At 38.4% G+C, this 22,012-nt stretch overlaps 1 protein-coding gene across 7 annotated transcripts in view; it reads left to right on the top strand.

The window, feature by feature from the left end:
* MCTP1 (multiple C2 and transmembrane domain containing 1) overlaps window positions 1-22,012 on the top strand; it is a 580,456-nt gene that overhangs the window by 443,655 nt on the left and 114,789 nt on the right. The gene's annotated exons all lie outside the window — the stretch shown is intronic.

Below are 22,012 nucleotides of genomic sequence, written 5' to 3'. Positions count from 1 at the left end.
ACCTCTCTGTCGGTATGCCAGTTGCCCTTATTTTGTATAAGTCAGACAGAAAGGAGAGGGAAATGAAGCTATGAAGTCAATCCAGAGTGTTTCATAACAGATGATACGGTAGGTGTTTTTTTTTTTTTTTGGGGGGGGGTGTGCATCGCCCTCTCTCTGACATCAACCCCACTCTATTTACTTTGGTTGCAATTTGCAAAGAGATGCTCTTTTCTAGTTGGTATTTAGAAGCCATGCACCTTCCCCTGCCTTCTCAAGATCCAGCTAGAGCTAGAAACGAGGAAACACAGCACTTCCTCTTGACTACACTAGGAAACGCTGAATCCCAAGGTGCTGCTGGGGTGATGTCTTTATTAGAGCAGGAAACACGCTGAGTACTTCTGGACAGAAGTGTGGTCAAACACGGTGAAAGGCAAAGATATAAATGAAAGTGCAGTGTTGCCACACAGTGAGCTTCTGCAAGGTGAGCTGGGTTTTGCTGAGTGTCATGCACTTGGAGGACAAAACCACACCTGTCGCCCTGGGAGATAGAATAGCTCTGTGGCACTGACAGCAGACCAAGGAGCCAGTTTCGATTGCAGCAATTGATGGAGAAAATGGCTGTAAAAACAATGGGAAATCTGCCAGGGCTCACCTGCTTCTCCGTGCTTGATATAATTTAGTTAACTTACAAACATATGTATTTTGCTTTATAGTGGAAAAAAAAACTTTAAGAAATGTATGTAGCAGTATAGGAAGATACAGGATTATCCTAGAGTTTTAAAAGTGCTTGAATAAAAACAGTTGGAAGCGGGTTTTAGATTTATTTCACTCTTCCTGCTGTGTTCAGCAGTTTTCATTTCTATTTTCTTGATGTAATATCCCGGGAAAGAAAAAAACAAACCCAATCAACCAAAGGGAGCTTGCTGACTGTTGCTGACCAGAAAAATAAAACAAATCCCTCCTAATGTTTTCCTGCTATTTTTGTGGAAGGAAGTGGGGGTGAGAAGTTTTATTTCCTGATAGGTGGTACTGTAGGTTACTTGGTAGTAGAGAGCCATGAAGAATTCAAATGAAAGCCTGAGACTCTAGGCTTAAATTAGAAGAACTCCGCCGCAGGATTGCAAACTAAGAGAACAGTGTCATATTTATCCAGTAGCGCTTTCTTCTGGGCGGGGAAGATGACCTTGTATGCTCTGCTCTCATTCTACTCTGCTTAGATTTGTTCTATTTGCTGTATTTGACTTTTTTGCTGTCAGCTGGTTGCTCTCTAAGATATCCTTTCTTCCTTTTCTATTTTCTCCCATATCTTCTCTGACTAAATTTTTCTTAGCTTTTTTTTTTTTTTTTTTGCATTCTTTTAGTGAGTTCTCATTTTGAGGGTAAGGAATTTAACATTTTTTTTGCAAAATTGACCATATTCTTAGAGAAATTTAAAATTAGTTGCATAATAGTCCCACATTAGGGTGGTAGCATTTTATTACCATTATTTTTCATCATCTGCCTCTAGGACCTTGCTTTCCCAACTATAATTAGCAGTGATTGATACTGATGTTTATTTTAGATATTTCCTAATAGCCTTTGTAATACTTTTCTGAACTTAAAGGAGCAGCAACTGTCCAAAGAGTTACCATGTAGATGGTGACCTCCACTAGCAATTTAAATCCTTGTTTTGTTTCGTTTGCTTTTTTAATTATTATTTATTGGTTTCAGCAAGAGAGGAAGGGACACACACACACACACACACACACACACACACACACGAACATCAGGTTGTTCCTGTATGTACCCTGACCGGGGATTGAACTGTCAACCTCTGCACGCATACACTGAGTATGAGAGTTTGTTTCTGGATATTTACCTTTTAGTACCTTCTGCCTTGATTATATTGATTGTAGTGGATGTAAAGCAGCATATCGTTGTGGTTTAATTTATATTTACCTAGTGACTAATGATGTTGACCATCTTTTCCTGCGCTCATTAGCTATTCCTGCTTTTTCTTTGGTGAAATGTCTATTCAAATCTGTTGACCATTTTTATAATTGGGTTTTTCTCTTTAAATTATTAAGTTTTAAGTGTTCTTTGTATATTGTGGATACAAGTATTTTATCAAATATGTCTATGATTTGCAGTTTTTTTCTCCCAGTATATAACTTTTTATTTTATTTTCTTTTCTTTAAAGACTTTATTTATTCATTATAGAGAGGGGAGAGAGAAAGAGGGAAGGGGGGAGGAGCAGGAAGCATCAACTCCCATATGTGCCTTGATCAGGCAAGCCCAGGGTTTTGAACCGGCAACCTCAGTGTTTCCAGGTTGACGCTTTATCCACTGCGCCACCACAGATCAGGCACTTTTTATTTTCTTAATAGCGACTTTTGAAGCACAAAAGTTTTTAACTGTAAAGAAATCTAATTTTTAATACATATTTAGATTGTGCTTTTGGTGTTATGTCTATGAATTCTTTATTCAGCCTGAGACCACAAGTATTTTTTCCAATGTTTTCTTCTAGAAGTTTTATAGCTTTAACTCTATGATCAATATTGTATTAAGTTTTGTATATGGTAATTTTATAGAGATAGATACATTTATAGCATCCTGCTTATTCCCACAAGTACACCTGAAACTATCTTTGGAAAAGTTCTGAAAGCAAGTAGAAATGGGTAATTTTTTTGGTAAATCAGACCTAATCTCAATCTACACCACCTTTTGGTCAGTATTTAAATTTACATTTTACAATTGCCACCTATTAATAGCCCATAGTTTTCTTTGAGAGGACATGAAATTCCAGAGAGCTCCAGAACCCTCCTGAAACTTGTGAATAATTTACACGTTGGACGAAGTATAGTCTATTGAGTCACCGCACAACAATAAATATCCAAGTACATCAGCAATAAGAAACTGGTAATTATCTTATAAGAGTTTAACATCAAAATCATCCTATCTGACCATATGATTCTGCCTCTTTAATTAAGTCCTATTTTATTTAAATAAAATGTACTATTTAGTCATTTGAGGGAAATGATAATGCTAACACACTATTAGAAAAAGTTCAGAAAATCTTGATTAAAAAACTACTCAAAGTTGTATAAGTGTTCATTTGAGGAATCCAAGGAACAGTGTGAACTGAGGAACGGAATTAAACCTGAAGGGAAGGGGGGAGGGAGCAGTTGGGAGGGGGTAATGGTGATGCTGAGGGGAATACGAAGGGGGGGGGAGGATGCTTTTGGGGGAGACACTAGGCTCTATGTAAACACAATAAATAAATAACTTATAAAAAATTATTTTTAAAAAATGTGAGTGTTGAGAATCATACATTAGTATCATGTAGCCAAACAATATGTGTCCACTCCCAACAGGTCATTTTTAGCGATGAGGTTTTATAGGCAATCAAATACAAAAACCAATGTGCCTGGAAGATAATACAGCTCACCATCTACATGTCAATGCAATGAAAGCTTTTCTGAAAATGAAATGGCCTTCTTTTAGAACTCTGGAATCCTAAAACTACCAGACATTTCAGGAACTATTTTGGCTGACAATGAGATGAGAGATTTTTCTTTTTCGTAATTTTTATTACAGTGGAAATGGTTTTTGTATTTCTAACAGTTTGACAAGAGCTAATTACAATGCGCTCATCTGTTTTGCGGGCTAATTTGAGCCATCGGCCATCAACACCATAGACACGCAGCAGCATTGCAAATGATACGCATGCTTCCTCTGCTCCAAGAATTTGTACTTGCTATAAAAGAAAACAGATTTGGACAGCCCTGAAAAAGTTGGGTTTGGTTTGAAGAAAACATTTCAGAATTACATTAGAGCTGGCCTACAAGTGAACTAAAAATACCTGCTCATCTCAGTGGTCTTGGCCCAGGGCCTTTCCTTTCACTGTAAAAGTCAGGCTGTTTGAACAGTTGGAGTTTGGCTTGCTTGCTGTCTAAACTAGTGTTCTCTGATAACTTCTGTTACCATTAAAACACAAGCCCTGTTGCATTTAAGGGAATGTTTAGAGGTATGGAAAATAGCCAAGAGAAATGTATACTTGGTTTTCAAACCTCTAGGCTTCCCGTGCAGTAACTAGACCACTTGGATCTGTTAAGAAATGGGAGAAAGACATTCATCAGTAAACATTACACAGCAAGGGTGAAAGATGGAGTGGAGTAAAGGAGGCTGTTCAAATCCGCCTAAGATGATTATTTGAATTGCAAAAAGAAATGTTCAGACATAGCTAGAGCTGCTAAACATAACTCTTGAAGTTTTTCCAGAACAGAGGGATTGGGGGGAACGAGACCAGTGAAGGAGAAAATTAGAAAATTATAAGATAGAATGGGAGATGAAGTTTCAGGAGCTGGTAAAAGAGCTGAAATATGTGATATTAATAGGTCTTAAATCTATTTATGAGGGTGAATATTTAAAAATACACTCTCTGACTTTGGTTCTGTGATTTTAAGATTGAAAGGAAGGTATTAAATCTGGACAAAGAATAACCAGCAGTAACTGTGAGGTTATATTATGAAGGATTAAAAAGAAAAATCAGAAATCAGTAGCCCAGGGAAGATACTCATGATAAGTTGGGTAAGTCTGTGTGAGATAATTTGAGTGGCGATGAATCAGAATGGTACCAAACATCCCAAAACTTGGCAGAGTGCAACCCTTTGCATATCAGCTCATGTATAAAAAGGCAGTCACTATAATTGATCGTCTGCTTTTTTTTTAATGTTCCTGTTCAGTGAGATAGAATGGGGAATATAAAGACTACAGGACTAATTTTTAGAGTAACTTGTATCACAGACTTTGCTGACATGTGTTTAGCTTTTAGCTGGGCATATCCTATTTTCTGGCAAAGTATACAGAACAGAGGGAGTCTCCCCCAGCAACTAAGTGCCAGCTGTTGCCCTAAATATTGTACCTGTTCATACTAGAGATAGCTTTAAAGCCAGATTTCAAGCGTAGAGAAATTTTTATGTTTTGTACATCAACAAACATTGGTATCAGATTTGCGTGTCTAGACACATCATTTACACACATAAAGAGAAGATTTGATAATAACCTACTTCAAAAATAGTAATGATAACAGATTTATTTTTTTAAACTTGTAAAAGAGAGCTATCTTTAATAAGCTTTAACAAATCTTTACAGCAGTTCTAATGCCCTAAAAAATATATAAATGGTACATTTGCACGACCATATCTCTAAATAAAATATCACATTTAATCTAACAATTTTGTTGAACAATAGCTTGTGAACTTAAAAGGCATGAAGGAATATCAAAAAATTACATAATGATTGGAATAGAATGGGAAAAAATAACTTTTTCATTGGCACTGGAAGCATAAATAAAAGAAAAAGAAATATTGAGAACCAACATTAAAATGCTTTTTTTTTTGCCTGACCTGTGGTGGCGCAGTGGATAAAGCGTTGACCTGGAATGCTGAGGTCACCGGTTCAAAACCCTGCTCTTGTCTGGTCAAGGCACATATGGGAGTTGATGCTTCCTGCTCCTCCCCTCTTTCTCTCATTCTCTCTCTCTCTCTCACTCTCACTCTCTCTTCTCTCTAAAATGAATAAATTAAAAAAAAATTTTTTTTTAAATGCTTTTTTTTTTTAACTTAGAGAGTAATTATATCATGGACTTTCTATACCTATATACTAGTGAGATAGTCATGGGTCCTTCTAGAACCAGGTGGATCCTGGGGAAATGGGAAACTACAGAAACAAGCTTCAATGAGCTTAATAGCCTTACTCTTTCTTACATGTTTCTCTGGTGTAGACCTTCAGTATTTTTTAGAGCCGTTACTTGATACTGGCAAGTGCCTCACAAACCAAATAATACCAATTCACCAATTCAACTTAATTATCCGTATTTGGTCATTTAAAACAATAAATACGTGTTGATCTGAATCTACAAGAATGACTTTGCATGCAGCTTGGTTTTGAATGCAGAACTGTCAATGATAAAGCTATTAATATGAAAAAAAATTGTTTGGTACCATGCTAGGCATTACAAATTTCACAGTAAAGGACTAATTTCTGATGAAAAGGACGTCAGAAAATCAACATTCTCTAGGCGTCTATAAGCATTTGCAGCTTTCATTCTACATCTAAACTTTGACTAACGTGAAACTCCAAACATTGAAGTGATTCTTTTTCATCAGTTATTCATGTGTGGTTGATGTGATTCTCAAGTTGGACGTACTCGGGGCTTTGCATTTTGGAGTTGTCAGTGTTTTCAAAGCAAAGCCAGAACCTTTCATCTCCAACTGATAAAAATGACACAAGATATCAGGGCAACTTGTAATCTGGAAAAGAAAATATCAAAATAAATAAATAACTTCCCAAACATTCTGTCTGGCACATTCTATTGATATAATATCTCCATCAAGGAAAGTAGTGTGCATTATGCTATCATAAGTTAATAGCACCATCTTTGAGGTTGTTCTGGTCCATTTTGTTCTGTAGATCCTTCAGTAGGTGTTCCATAGATTGTGTGTAAGATATTTTCAAATGAGTCCTATCTGGTTGTCACACTTGCTTCTTTAATAGATAGAGTCAAACCATGCTTTTCGAAAACGTGTGAATGTACTAAGATTATGGACTTTAAGTTTCAGATAGCAACTTCAAAACCCAGTGTACAATTTCACACAGCAAGAAGTTGGGACTTTCTGAGGTATATTTTATAATAGTGTAAGTAAATTTAAGTAAACAATGATTTTTTTAACACTATCAGTAAATAAATGAACTAAGTTATAGTATATGTATTTGACTGAAGGCTGTGCCTTTGAGGTCAATCAATTTCTCATTTTTTTTCTAATCCTAAACATATGCTCATTCTGTCACCAGAACAAACATAGATGGTTCTCTTGACATAGTTTGCCTAATCAATATATGGGATCATTTGGTAGAGAATACACTTTGATTTCTAACACATAACCACACACACTCACACACACCAAAACACAACAAAAGTCTTGTCAGTTGGATAAACTACTCAGAAAGCAGCAGAGAAAGGGGAGAGAAACCACTGTTTATGAATATGTATATGAGCGTGATAAGGCTCCTTGTGTCATTGGTGGTATGACCACAAGAAACAGCAGAACAAGTTGGAGTGATCCAGTGGATCTAAAGTTGTCACCAATTTCCTGCTATGGTGTATTTTAGAAAATTGACCAAGCAAATCAAAGCCTTTCTTTAAAAGACCAATGTGTCATAATTAAAAACCACCTTGAGAAGTTTATCATGATACTGAAATTGGTCAAGTTCATTTTGCCAATCTCTCTCCCCTGTTGAAAGGAGGTGGTACAAGCTTTAGAGGAACCAACCATAAGTATAGATAGACCTTAGTCCAGGTGGTGATACCATCTGGCTATTTAATTTAAGGCAACCACCCCTTTGCAGAAGATGCAGTTCTGAAGACTCTGATGATGTGTGTTGCCTGACTTAGTCCAAAGGGGAGTAAATGGGCAGAAAAGGTTTACCTCAGGTCTTCTTTAGCCATATATTTTTTAAGAAACAGTAAACGTTAATAGATGGAAAAAGAGAAATTAGTGCAAATTTCGCTCTACTACTGTCTTATCCTAAATCCTTAAGGATATTCTAAATTGTCAATGTTTCTCAAAGAAGAGTGTAGTTAGCATTTGGACAGGAAAATTTCTTACTGTAGTAAGCTGTTCCAATGAGTTTGAGGGTATTTCACACCCCCGGCCTCACTCACTAAATGCCAGTACCTCCTCCTTTTCACATCAGGCATAAAAACAACCAAAACCACCCACATGTTTCCATGTGCCGTGGGGAGAGAGTGTCAGCACCACACCCAAATGTTTGGGAGTTGACTCTCTTCCCTTCCTTCTCTTTTCTTGTACCAAAAAGGATTTAAGAAAGCCATTGATTGAATCAATTTGCAAACAGTATTTTTATTTGCTTCTTACTATTTTCTTCAATTATGTTTTTTTAATTCAGGAGTTTTACAACCTTGACGATGGCTTGCGAGAAAGAAAAGCCATATATTTGAGGTCATACTTGTCATTTTCTAGCGTTTTTTTTTTAAGGCCAGTCTTATGGGTAGAGGTGAAATAGTTTCATTTAAGGATTAATTAATTAAAAACAAATTTTTATATATTGCTAGTTACCATTAAGTTTTTATTTTTTTAAAGCATTGCCTCATTCCCCAAACGGCAGACACTATGTCTTTATTATGTTTCTAATTTGAGGTCTCTCTCATATCAGAGAATATTTCTGTACCAAATGTGCTCTGTTGAGGTTCTCATATATATATATTTCCTCATTCTATTTTGTCTGAAAATGATACTCTTGAAAAATGAAACAAACAGAGAAACATCAGAGAGTGAAGGTTGGGTGAAAAATAGGTTAATACTGTGAAAGTCTGGGTGTAAATGTGTTAAGTTTAAGAGAAAAAAATTAATTGAAATTAGGAAGGAAAAGGATTTTCTAAAAGGGCCATGAAATAATTAATTGTTTTGTAGAAGATGGCTGTTCCATGTAGGCAGAGAATTTGTTCTTCACTCCTTTCAAAGAGACAGTCAAATAGAGAATCTCATCTCTTAATTAGAAAGAAAAATACTCATCAAACACATCTCATCACTGGAGAGCTAATGATCCACAGCTGTTAGTCTGAAAGGGCAGGCTTTTTTCCTGAACAGTAGGAAGTGTTAATCATTTTGGATGAGATTTCTTTTTAAAATATACTGTAGTTTGCAAAAGAATAGGATATTCAATATTCCAACTTAAATGATTTTTTGAAGTGCGCTCCCCCAGGGATGCTGTCATATGTCGCACTGAATGGTCTCTAAATGCAGAGAGACTGTGCTGCAAAGAGAGCACCGATTGACGGGCTGATGTGAATGGGCAGGCCTGCCTGTGACACTGAAAACCCAGAAATAAAAGTCATGCCTGTCTTACGCCTACTGAGAAAGGGTGTTGCTATAAAATCTTAGTATTTAGAATTGTTTGCTCTACTTATTAATATATAATGTCCCTTGTTTAAATGTGAGTGAGAAACCTTAGCCCACCTTCCCTTAGCTTCTAAGTAGAAGAGGTTTTTTGTGGTGTTTGTTTAATCTTCCAGTGGAACTGGCATCTTTCTTTTGTCTGTAAAAATGTAATTGGCTCATTCATTTTCCAATCTTTGCCTTCATAGACACCTTGCTAACCTCTTCTAAACATTTTGGACAGAAGAAAATCCCATTTAATAGAAACCTTGTGAATAGCTAACTTTTGATTATTCAGAGCCAAGCAAGATAGTGAAGAAGGAAGAAAAAGGAAGAATGAAATTGGCTCCACAAACCTAATTTTGACCACTAGTTTTTTATCTCTTTGCCATACCGAACCTTTACCAAAACACCTGGGAAATGGTATTCCATTTCTTTCCACTAATGCAAAAGTAGTTATCCCAAAGCAAGAGGAAGGAAAAGAAATAGAGGTACAGAAATCTACAAATTGAATGATCACTCCCTAAATAATTGATCCCTTCAGGGCATCGACACTCACTGGCAAATCCTTCACCGAAGAGGCAGCAGAGCATTGTGGGAAGAGCACACTGGCTTGGGAATCGAAAGACCTGGATATGCCACTCAGTAGAGGGTCCCCTGAGACTAGTCTCAAACTTCCTCTTTTGTAAAATAAAGATAATAGTGTCTACCCAGCCTGCCTCTCAGGACTTTTTTCCTAAAGTTCATCTTATGCAATGTGATAAAAGATGCTTGATAGGACAAATTATGTTATTTACTTTTCAATGAAATATAGATTTTACAAAAAGCCATTCTAAATACTTATGATTTAAATGTGAATTGCTCTTAAAACCTGACCCAAATAGATGATGAAGGTTTGCATTTTGTGGCATTGATGCTAATAGCATTGGCAAGATAATATTAATTTAGATAAAAGGTATGTAGATTTCAAAGTAAAAAAAAAATTATGGATAGGAATTGACATTTATAAAACTACCAGTTCAGAACAAGATTCTTTTATATCTAGGGGCATGAGGTTGTTAAAAATTGTTAACATTTAAAAACCTAATTGTTTCAACTTCAAAGTTCGCAAAATCCACACTGCATGTTAATGCCACTTACTAGTAATAATGAGTTTCTGTAAAGATCCGGGTTTCTTAGTAGTAGTGAAAGTTTTAACTGCAACCCCTGTGTTGAACACTCATGACTCCCAACAAGCCCCTCCGTTCCCCGCCGTACACACAACCCTCTGAGGAACATCACCCATCCTTTTTATCTGCTCCAAGGACAAGTATGATACTGACTTATTTTATAATATTAGTTTATAAAGCCTCTGTGATTTTTCAGAAATAATTTTAAATGTGAAAAGCATTGAATTAATAGTATTTGCATTTACATAGTACTCTGTGATAAGACATTTTCACGTATATTACATCACTTGTTTCCCACAGCCAACTTGTGAAATAAGCAGGTATTACCATTTCCATTTTATAGATAACAGACTAAAATAAAAGAGAATAACTGACTTGCCCAAGTCCTATGATGAACAAATAGCAGAAATAAAGCCACTCTTTCAGACTTCTGGTCCATACCACATTGTCTCCTTGGACACAGAACATGTATCAGTTAGATTTTGCTGTATTAAAAAAAAAGCTTCATAATTAGCAGCTTGAAGTAACTACCATTGATGCACTGATCATTCTTTGGGTCAGCAATTTGGACCCAGCCCAGCACGGTATCTCTTCGGTCCTCAGCCGGACTCCTCGTGTATCTGCAGTCAGCTTCTGGTCAGTTCGGCAGCCTTGCCTTACTCTGCATACTGGCTTTCAGCCGGGGCGATGGAGGCAACTATGCCACATCTCTTATCATGCAGCAGACTAGTCTGGGCTTGTTGACAGGGTGGCGCAGGATTCTGTGAGTGCAGAGGCCAAGGCCCAGTGAGCAAGTGCTTTTTAAGTCTATGTGTTCATGATATTTGTTACTTCTCCCTGGGCCCAAACAAGCCATATGTCCAATCCCAGAGTCATCATTGGAGAGTATTGCAAAAGACATGTATACAAGGAGATATAAATGATGGGGACATTACTGCATGCAGTCACCACAAGCTAAATATAAAAATACTGAAAATGGCACCCATTTCATCATCTTTCCTTCCTATAGTTGACATGGCTTCTTTAACGTAGCTCTTATGATTGAAACAACCATTATCTATAGATTCTTGGGAGATATAAGAAAAGTGATGAGTTGCAAAAAGGGCCAAAAATATTGTATGTCGTATGAGTCAATATATTCTTGCTTATAATAATACATACTGTTCATTGTGCATATTACAGGTGCCAGGCACTAAGTTAATTCCATCTCAAATCTGCAAAGTAAGTACTGTAATTTCCAGTTTTCAGATGGTAAAGTAAGAGAAATCCAGTAATTTGCCCAAGGTCACATAGCTAGTGACTAGAGAGCTTGGATGTAACCATGGGCCTGATTCAAACACCCATGCTCTTTCCACTGCGCCACACTGCCGAGGCTCCTTGAGGGATCCCATGGTCATGGCTAGCAGATCAAGGCAGATGGGCAGAGAGTTTCTACCATCCTGGATAATGGATTAAAACTCTCAATATCCTTTTTCTAATGAATAAGGTTATGTGTACTGATTATGATTTGACGAATGTCTCATGAAGATTTCATGCTATAGAATTCTAATTGTAAGTTTTCATAGCGACCAGGTGATTTCAAAAAGAAAACCACCAAATTTTTGGAAGAGTTTTAGTCTTTACTGAGTAAGGATAACTAAAGTATGGCTAGGTGTTTTCTTTGGATTCCATTAAAGTAAAATGTAGGTAGTCCACGTTTACTTGCTAAAATCATAGGAAGAGAGTGGGAAAAGCAAGGACACTATAATAGAAAAGAGAGGAAAGGAGAGAAAGAAGGCCATAGTGAGGGAGGCAAAGGAAATTAAAAAGTGTACAAATGTGTGAGAGTCCTTATTACCTAATTGAACATGGAAAAATTCTAGAATCATTGAGTCCTCTTTCCATGTCCAACACAGGCAAAAAAAAAAGGGGGTTTTGGAAGTATTGGGTCAGGGTAAATGTTATGCATTTTATGGTTTATATTTATATTCTATAGAGATGTTCAGTGATTTTTTTTTTATTCCTCGATATTTTTTAACCTTATTTTAGTCCATAATATCTCTCTGCCACCTACCCAAATCTATACAAAAATGTAATTAGGATGGGTCCTGCATTGTCTTGGCCTTCCTGGGATTTCTCTGAGCTGCCTTCTTTCTCCTGTTGTCCTGGTATGACACTGAAGACCCAGCCTTAAGAGTTATCTTGGCTTTTTTTAGGAAGGAGAAGAAAATTAATATTAGTGCAGGTGGGCCCCAGGCAAAAGAGAAACTCAGTGTGGACAGAATGAGCTAAATGATGCCATTCTTTCTCTTTTTCTTTTTCTTTCTTTTTTTTTTAAGTGAGAGCTGGGGAGGCAAACAGACTCCTACATGCACTCTAACCAGGATCCACCTAGCAAGTGCCCTGCCAGGCGATGCTTTGCCCATCTAGGGCTGCTGCTCCATTGCTCTGCAACCAACCTATTTTTAGAGCCTGAGACAGGCCATGGAGCCATCCACAGAACCCAAAGCCAACTTGCTCGAACCATTTGAGCCATGGTTAACAAGAAGGGAAGAGAGAGAGCAAGAGAGGAGTTGGAGGGGTGGAGAAGCAGATGATAACTTCTCCTGTGTGCCCTGACTGGGACCCTTCTTCCTCTAAAACAGCGGTTCTCAACCTGTGGGTTGTGACCCCGGTGGGGGTCGAACGACCAAAACACAAGGGTCGCCTAAAGCCATCGGAAAATCACCGGGATCGCGACCCACCGGTTGAGAACCGCTGCTCTAAAAGTTCTCTGTAGCCCTGGCCGGTTGGCTCAGCGGTAGAGCATCGGCCTAGTGTGCGGAGGACTCGGGTTCGATTCCCGGCCAGGGCACACAGGAGAAGCACCCATTTGCTTCTCCACCCCTCCGCCATGCTTTCCTCTCTGTCTCTCTCTTCCCCTCCCGCAGCCAAGGCTCCATTGGAGCAAAGATGGCCCGGGCACTGGGGATGGCTCTGTGGCCTCTGCCTCAGGCGCGAGAGTGGCTCTGGTCGCAATATGGCGACGCCCAGGATGGGCAGAGCATCGCCCCCTGGTGGGCAGAGCGTCGCCCCCTGGTGGGCGTGCCGGGTGGATCCCAGTCGGGCGCATGCGGGAGTCTGTCTGACTGTCTCTCCCTGTTTCCAGCTTCAGAAAAAAAAAAAAAAGAAGAAAAAAAAAAAAAGTTCTCTGTATTAGAAGAATCTCCCCTCATTAAGTATTAAAGCATCAGTAATACTACAGTGGACGATTGCTTTTTTCTTAGTGAATCATAACAATCTGAGTCCAGAAACTATGTCACATCTTAATTTAAACACTCAGTATTATATATCACATAGTAAGTGTTAAATACCTTTTCTTGGTAACATATGAACTTTAAAAATCTGCAGTTTCATATTCAGAAAAAAAAATAAATCCTTTTTTATTTAGAGTTTATTCAAAGATCTCTTGGTTTTATTTATTGCTTCATTATTATTATTATTATTATTATTATTTTGTATTTTTCTAAAGCGAGGAGTGGGAAGCAGAGAGACAAACTCCCACATGCGCCTGACCAGGATCCACGAGAGCAGGGGTCAGGAACCTTTTTGGCTGAGAAAGCCATGATGCCACACATCTTAAAATGTAATTCCATGAGAGCCATACAATATATTTACACTAAATATAAGTAATGTGTGCATTTTATGCAAGACCAACACTTTTAAAGTACAATAAGTCTCTGAATTCTTTTTAATACGTTGTTATGCTGTTGCTAACCAATGGTGAATAAAGTACTTCTTACCATTAATGCGACTTCTGGTGCTGCATGGTTTTGCTGATGGCTTTGTAGTCTGGTTGATACGTGGTGAGGTTAAGTTTCATGCAGGCGTTGAGACTTCCATTTGTTAAACGTGATCATAGGTTGGTCTTAACGTTCTTTCGATGTGAGAAAGACTGCTCACATGCATACGTAGAGCCAAACATTGTTAGTACAGCAATACTCACACGCTGCAGTGTGTGGTATGTGACGGGAAGCATGTTCCAAGTTTTGACAATCAGCTGGTCCATGTGTTGAAGTTTTACATTTCTCCCCACTTGTGTTTGCTCGCCAACTCTGCTTGCTGTCCTGCAAGTCTTTCCAAATCTTCATTCAGTGACTTGAATTTATTCACCTACATGTCTGAGGCCTTCAGGTCAGCAGCTTGTAGCTCAGAATCTCTGATGGAGACACTGGGGATGTAACTCAGGTCGGTGCTGTCCACTGCACACTCGTGTGGATGGGTGATGAATTTAAAAAGACAAGTGCGCTCACGAAATTCTCCAAAGCGTGCTTTGAATGACTGCAGGAGATTAGATGTGAAGCCCGCTAGCTGCTGGAGATTAAGATGTTGAGCAGGATCACTTGCTGTGCATGCATCTTTAAACTCTCCCAGTTTTTCAAAGTGTAGTAAACGGCAATGAAGAGTTCCAGCTTGTTTTCAAATGCAAACACTGCTTGTTGAAGGGATAAGACTGTATTTGCAATGCCTTGCATTTTCACACTGAGCTGGCTCAGATGTTCAGTCATGTCCACGAGATAGTAGATCTTCAGGAGCCACTCAATGTTAGCTAACTCAGGATGCTTGACGTTTTTCATTTCAAGAAAAGTCCGGATTTCACTCAGACAAGCTGCAAAATGGCTGAGCACCTTCCCTCTTGACAACCAATGCACATTGCTGTGCAGAAGCAGACCAGGATAATTATTCCCAACTTCATCCAGCAGTGTTTTAAACTGGCGATCATTTAAAGCTCGGGCAACAATAAAGTTGACCACCCAAATGACCAGCAACATCACCTCACCAAGCTGCTTGCCACACATCTGAGCACAAAGTGCCTCCTGATGTAGGATGCAGTGAAAACTTAGGATGGGTCTCTTTTCATGTTCATGAAGAAGCGCTATGAATCCTCTGTTTTTTCCCACCATGCATGGAACACCATCAGTACAGACTGAAATAAGTTTATCCATCAGTAGATTTTTTTTCTTTAGTGAACTCAGTGAAAGACTTGAATAAATGCTCCCCTCTTGTTGTCTCTTTCATAGGCAAAACAGCAAGACTTTCCTCATGTAGTGTGTCACCGACAGCATACCTTACAATCATGCTGAACTGGAATAAATGGCTTATGTCTGTTGACTCATCCAAAGAGAGAGAAAAGAATGGTGCTGCATTTATGTCCTTCATTTGTGTTGCCTCAATTTGATTTCCATCATGATGGTACGATCCTGAACAGTTCTTGCCGACAGAGGCATGTCTTTTATTCGTTTGATTATCTTGTCTTTATCCAAAAAGTCATCAAAAAGTTCATTGGCAACATCAAGCATGAATGTTTTGGTATACTCCCCATCTGTAAATGGCTTTCTGTTTCTCACAATTGCTAAAGCACCAGCAAAGCTAGCCTAATTCCAGTCACCTTGTTGGGTCCAAACACGGAGTTGCTGCTGACTAGCTTGCACTCTGCACAGTAGCTCTTGACATGCTTTCTTCCTGCTGTCCCCCACTGGATATTTCAATGCAAATGTAGTATGGCATGTGTCGAAGTGCCACTTTATATTTGACCATTTCATCGATGCAATTTTATCATTGCGTATTAGACACACTGCAGAACCTGCTCTCTCCACAAAGGTGAATTCCTCTTTCCATTCCTGCTGAAAAGTACGATACTCCTCATCTTTTTTTCTTTTAGCCATCTTCTTCGTCAAAAGGGTTTCTGCAATTAGCTAGCTGACTACTTGATTAAAAGGAGGGAAGTTTACTTCCTGACCTCACAACAACCCGTGTACGTTACACATTATCCAATAAAAATTTGGTGTTGTCCCAGAAGACAGCTGTGATTGGCTCCAGCCACCCACAACCATGAACATGAGCGGTAGGAAATGAATGGATTATAATACATTGTTTTGTATTTTTGACATTATTTTTTTTTTATTAAAGATTTATCTGCAATCCAGATGCAGCCATCAAAAGAGCCACATATGGCTTATGAACCATAGGTTCCTGACCCCTGCACTAGGCGGTGATGCTCTGCCCATCTGGGGTGTTGCTCTGTTGCAACCGGAGCCATTCTAGCACCAGAGGCCAAGGTCATGGAGCCATCCTCAGCACCTGGGCCAATTTTGTCCCAATGGAGCCTTGGCTGTTGGAGGGGAAGAGAGATATAGAGAGAAAGGAGAGGGATAAGGGTAGAGAAGCGGATGGGTGCCTCTCCTGTGTGCCCTGGCCGAGAATCAAACTTGGGACTTCCACACGCCAGGCCGATGCTCTACCACTGAGCCAACTGGCCAGGGCTCATATAGCTTCATTATTTTTTTATTCCCATACCCTTATCACCTCCCCTTAGACAAGCATAAGCTTTTTCTCTGTATCTATGGATCAGCTTCTATTTTGTTCATTCATTTATTTTGTTATTTTAGACTCAACATACAAGTAAGATTGTAATTTATTTGTCTTTGACTTTATTTTAGTTAGCGTAATACCTTCTAGATTCATCCCTGTTGTCTCAGATTACTAGCTTTTATTCTTTTTTATTGCTGAATAATATTTCATTGATTATGCAGACTACATCTTCTTTATGTATTCATCCACTGATGGAGATCCAGGTAGCTTCTATGTCTTGGCTGGCACTGTTACCACTACGGTGAACATAGGGGTGCATATATCTTTTCTTCAGTGTTTTTGTTTTCTTCAGCTAGATACCCAGAAGTAGAATCATCAGGTCACAAAGTAATGCTATTTTTAATTTTTTAAGAATCTCTGTACTATATTCCATAGAGACTGCACTAATGTACACTCTTACCAACAGTGTACAGGGTTCCTTTTTCTCCACTTCTTCATCAGTAGTGTTTTCTGTTGATTTATATTTATAACCATTTTGACAGGTATGGAATAGTAGTACCTCCCTGTGATTTGCATTTGCATTTCCCTGATGATTAGTGTTGTTGGGCTTCTTTTCTGATGTCTATTGGATATCTGTATGTCCTTTTAGAAGAAGTGTCTACTTAGGTCCTCTGCCCAATGTTTGTATTATATTGTGTGTGTGTGTGTGTGTTAAGTTTCATGAGTTTTTTTTTATATATTTTGGATATTAAACCCTTATTAGGTGTAATATTGGCAAATATGTTCTCTCATTCAGTAAGTTGTCTTTTCATTTTGTTGATGATTTCCTTCACTGTGAAAAACTTTAGTTTAATATAGTCTCACTTGTTTATTTTTCCCTTTGTTTTCCTTGCTTGAGGAAATTTATTCAAAAAGATATGCTAATGTCAAAGTTTACTGCCTATTTTCTTCTCGGAATTTTATAGTTTTATATAAATCTTTAATCAATTTAGAATTTATTTTTATATATGGTATAAGAAATGATCCACTTTCACTTTTTTGCATGTATCTGTCTAGGTTTCTTCTCAACACTTAATGAAAAGACTGTCTTTCCCCTATTGTGTATCCTTGCCTCCTTTGTCATAGATTAATTGGCTGTGTAGCAGGGATTTATTTCTAGGTTCTCTATTCTATTCCATTGATCTGTTTTTTATCATTCTATTCTATGTATCTGTTTTTCACCAATACTATATTATTGTAGTTTTGTAGTATAGTTTGATATCAGGTTGCATGATACCTCCCGCTCTATTCTTTCTCAAGATATCTTTGGCTTTTGGGTCTTCTGTGATTTCATATAAATTTTAAGATTCATTGTTCTAATTCTGTGAAGAATGCCATTGGAACCCTGGTCAGTTTGCTCAGTGGATAAAGCATGACCCAGCATGCAATTGTCCAAGGTTTGATCCCTGGTCAGGGCACACATGAGAAGTTTCCATCTGCTTCTCCTCCTCTTTCTCTCCATCTTCTCTCTCTCTTCCCCTCTCAGAAGCCAGGGGTTTCATTGGATTGGTTCAAATGTTGGCCCCAGGCACAGAGGATGGCTTGGTTGATTCAAGCATCAATAGCAGACAGGGGTTGCTGGATGGATCATGGTCCCAGCACATGTGGGAGTCTGGGTCTGTCTTTCTATCTCCCTGCCTCTCACTACAAAAAAGAAAAGAAAAAGAATGCCATTGATGTTTTAATAGGGGTTGCACTGAATCTGTATATTACTATAGGTAATAAGGGCATTTTAACAGTATTAATTTTTCTAATCCATGAGCAAGGTATATTCTTTCATTTATTTTTATCTCATTCAATTTTTTTCTTCTATGTCTAATAGTTTTTAGAGTATACTCTTGTTTTGTTTTGTTTTGTAAGATATTTTTGGGCTCTGGCTGGTTGGCTCAGCAGTAGAGCTTTGGCCAACCATGTGGAAGTCTCAGTTCAGTTCCCAGTAAAGGCATACAGGAGGGGTGACGATCTGCTTCTCCATGCCCCCTCATTTTTCTTTCTCTCTTCCCCTCCCACAGCTATGGCTCAAGTGGTTAAAACAAAGTTGGCCCCAGGTGCTGAGGATGGCTCCATGGCCTTTCCTCAGGTGTGAAAATAGCTCTTCATTAAGCAACAAATCAGTGGCCCAGATGGGCAGATCATGATCTGATAAGGGGCTAGCCAGGTAGATCCTATCAGGGTGAATGCTGGAGTCTGTCTCTGCCTCCCTGCCTCTCACTAAAAAAAAAAAAAAAAAAAAAAAAAAAAAAAAAAAAGATATTTTTGGCCCTGGCCACTTGGCTCAGTGGTAGAGTGTCAGCCTGGTGTGTGGATGTCCCAGGTTCAATTCCTGGTCAGAGCACACAGAAGAAGTGCCTATCTGCTTCTCCATGTCTCCCCCTCATGCTTCTCTCTCTCTCCCTTTACACCTCCTGTAGCCATGGCTTGATTGGTGCGAGTTGGCCCCAGGTGCTGAGGATGACTCTATAGCCTCTGACTCAGGTGCTAAAAAGAGTTTTGTTGCTGAACAGTGGAGCAGTGCCCCAGATGGGCAAAGCATCACCTTCTAGTGGGCTTGCTAGGTGGATCCCAGTCAGGTCACATGCAGGAGTCTGTCTCTGCCTCTTCTCCTTTCACTGTTAAAAAAACCCAGATAGGCCCTGGCTGGTTGGCTCAGTGGTAGAGTGTCGGCCTGGTGTGCGGGAGTCCCGGGTTCGATTCCCAGCCAGGGCACATAGGAGAGGCACCCATCTGCTTCTCCACCCCTCCCCCTCTCCTTCCTCTCTGTCTCTCTCTTTCCCTCCCGCAGCCGAGGCTCCACTAGAGCAGGGCTGGCCCAGGCGCTGAGGATGGCTCTGTGGCCTCTGCCTCAGGCGCTAGAATGGCTCTGGTTGCAGCAGTGCAACACCACAGATGGGTGGAGCATCGCCCCCTGGTGGGCATGCCGGGTGGATCCCTGTTGGGCACATGCAGGAGTCTGTCTGACTGCCTCCCCATTTCCAGCTTCAGAAAAACACAAAAAGGAAAAAAATTAAAAAAAAACCACCCAGATATTTTTAACATCATTACCCCAAAATTTTTACTTAGTTACCCCAAAATTAGATTCTTAACAGGTTAGATTCTTAGAAAACACACAATAGGGAAAGAGACTATTTTTGCACTGCCACAATTCATAAAACTAATACAGTTTCTTCCTTTGTTTCTCTTTTATATTGTTCTTCATCTGAATTCCAGTGCTCATGTTGTAAGGGCGTATCCATAGTCATAAGTATTCATGGGAAGTATTGTATCAGTTCTGAGTGCTATATTTTAAGAAAGCTACTGATGTATTGATTTGGATGTGGTGAGAAGAAAATGTCTGCCATGTAGAATCCCCAGTACCACATCTTATAACTCGTGCTTGAAGCAACTAGTGATGTTGAACCTATAGAAGAAAAAGGCATTACAGATATCTTGATTATTTACAGGATTATCACCTAGAAAGTGTATTCTATGCAACAACTAACACCAATACATAGACACTGCAAGGAAGTTTATTCTGAGCAACAATAAGACTCTACCACCAAAGAGTAGATATTACAAGGGGGGATATATACATATTCAACAGGTTAAAAATGATTAGAATCGGTGATATTTAGCAATGGAATCATATGAAGCCAGAACACACTGAGTCAAGTGAATGTCCTAGGAAAGAGCAACCATATAGAAAACTGTGGTCAGACCATAGTACACAAGACAGTTCATGACAGCACTAACAGGATGGAAAGATAACCTTTTCAGAAGGACCGAGGTACTTCTACCTTATGTGCCTCAAAGAGAAATTTGTTAGTGGCATTCCAGGTTATAATTCTGTCTACAGTTTCCTGAAGTCACCTGATTTTATACAGTAGCTCCGTAGGGCAATTTACTAATACAAATAATTCAGAAGACTCACATTAAATGACTTGGGAACCCAATGTCCATTTATTTATTAATTCAACAAATATATATTTATTTAATATCACAGTCTCCTTGCTTAATCACCCATTGTGCCACAAGCACTATTCTAGGCCCTGGTAATAGAACAGCGAACAAAAAGAAAAGTGCCTACCCTTAAGAGTTTATATTATACTGATTACCTAAATTTTATAAAGAAATGTGTAAAGAATTAGTATGGATTCTAGCCAAAAATAATTTTCCCTTTACATGTGTTATGTCTGCCAGATTTGTCTTAATTCACTTCCTGAATAAAGAATTATTTTTAAAAATACATTTTTATAGAATTATCAGTCAACAACAATAATTTATATTATCTTTTTATATTTTGCATAAATTTTAAACATTAAAGGGAAATATTTTCTGGAAATTTTTCACTTGTGATAAAAAAGATGTGGCTCATTTGATGCATTGACATATTTGAGATTTTTCTATTCAGAAACTTGACTTTATAGTTACCATGTAATGCTGTCCAAAATTCATTTCTTAGGTTACTAAACCATTATTTCTGCTTTTGGTGTCTATCTGAGTTATGAATATCAACTAATTCAGTAAAAAATGCAATTTTCAAAATTTAATGTCACATTTTAAAAACCCTAATATATAGATGATAAATTATAGAATTGTGCACCTGAAACCTGTATAATTTTATTAACTAATGTCACCCAAAAAATTCAATAAATTTTTTAAAATTTTAATTGTACAGTAATATAATTTTTAAAAGTCACTTTAAATATTAGAGAAAGTATGTTAGAGGTGATCAGACCTATAGACATCTGTTAAGAAATGAAAACAGTGAGGCAGAGTAACTTTCTAAGGCTCAGAACCTGTCTTTCTGCCTGTAAGCCAGGGGTCTCTCTACTATTTCACACAGTTTAATTTTTTCTATTTACCACGCTGTAGAGTTGGCTAAGGTTTATTAAGAAGGCTGCAGTTCCCAACACAAGCATTCTTAGGGTAAAGCTCCTAACCTTTCTGGTCTATTAAATGCAAGGTGTTTGTGTTACATCTGGCTAACAGTCCCAGTTATATTGTGGTTCAGCTAAATCTTAGCAGGCCAATGACTTTCTAGTTTTCACTATGAAAATGTGCATCACCTGATGACCATAGTCGATAATTAACCTTCTGAGTTTTGTGAGATATGAATATCAGTTACAGAAAATATGTTTTGAACACTTACTGGATACTAAGCAGTGTATTAAATCCTTAAAATGTTTCAGCTGTTTAATTCTCACAGCCTCACAGGTAGATATTCTTCACATTGCCATTTTACAGAGGAGGAAACGAAACGGAGAATATGGGTGGTGCCAAAAGGTTAGCATCAGGAGTAGGAGCTTAACTACTGTCTGACTTCACATGGCCTTAATTTAGCAGCAGCTGCCACAGACCCAGAAAATCTCAAAGATCTGTCCAGGCTAAGAGTCTGGTGGAGGAGGTGGAAGAGACATATACTGTACTTTATACCCAATGCTTGTTATTTACAATGTGATGCTCTTAGAACGGCTCCTTCTGCCTGCCTACATGAGTTATTTGTCTCACAATTTTTAAAAATCATCTATAGACTTAGAGAAGTAGGTAGTTTTAAAAGATAATAGAAATAGATAT

The sequence above is a fragment of the Saccopteryx bilineata genome, chromosome 4, assembly GCF_036850765.1.
Source record: "Saccopteryx bilineata isolate mSacBil1 chromosome 4, mSacBil1_pri_phased_curated, whole genome shotgun sequence".
NCBI classification, from domain to species: domain Eukaryota; kingdom Metazoa; phylum Chordata; class Mammalia; order Chiroptera; family Emballonuridae; genus Saccopteryx; species Saccopteryx bilineata.
The sequence above is the reverse complement of the archived record's forward strand: the minus strand, read 5'-3'. Positions and strand labels throughout refer to the sequence as shown.